At 45.0% G+C, this 558-nt stretch overlaps 1 pseudogene; it reads right to left on the reverse strand.

Annotated features, from left to right (window-relative positions):
* On the reverse strand, positions 1-99 carry LOC116273964 (annotated as a pseudogene).
* Positions 100-558: the final 459 nt, after the last annotated feature.

Genomic DNA, 558 nt, shown 5'->3' on the forward strand with positions numbered 1-558 from the left:
TTTTTAATGGAACATTTCATGAATCTGCATGCCATCCTTGTGTAGGGGCCATGATAATCTCTGTATTGTTCTGAGAGTGACAGAAGGCAGCCAAATGCCCAAGCAGAAAGGGGAGGGTCCCCAGTGAAACCCCACCTCTAAGCAGAAGACAGTTTAAAGCCTGAAAGCTAACAGTTAAATCCTCAGACCGGATTGAGAACTTGTCTTCCTGTTTGGCATGCTTTCCTCTGACTGATCCCCATCCTTCACCTATTTCACGTATATCTACCCTTTCCTAATTGGTTTTCTACACTGTCATGCCCATCATTGAGTGTTGTCTTTGCTTTAACCTTTTTTGCATACTCACAAGCCAATCAGCATGTACTTCCCATCTTGTGCCTATAAAGACCCCAGATTCAGTTGGTAGAGGAGAAGACAGCCTGACTTCAGGGAAGAGACAGCCTAACTTTGGGAAAGATGACCTGCCCTTTTCATCCCCCTCTCCAGCTCCCCTCTCTGCTGAGAGCTCTTTTCATTGCTCAGTAAAATTCTCCACCTTCACCATCCTTTAATAATCCA

The sequence above is a fragment of the Papio anubis genome, chromosome 2 (genome assembly GCF_008728515.1).
Source record: "Papio anubis isolate 15944 chromosome 2, Panubis1.0, whole genome shotgun sequence".
Lineage (NCBI taxonomy): Eukaryota > Metazoa > Chordata > Mammalia > Primates > Cercopithecidae > Papio > Papio anubis.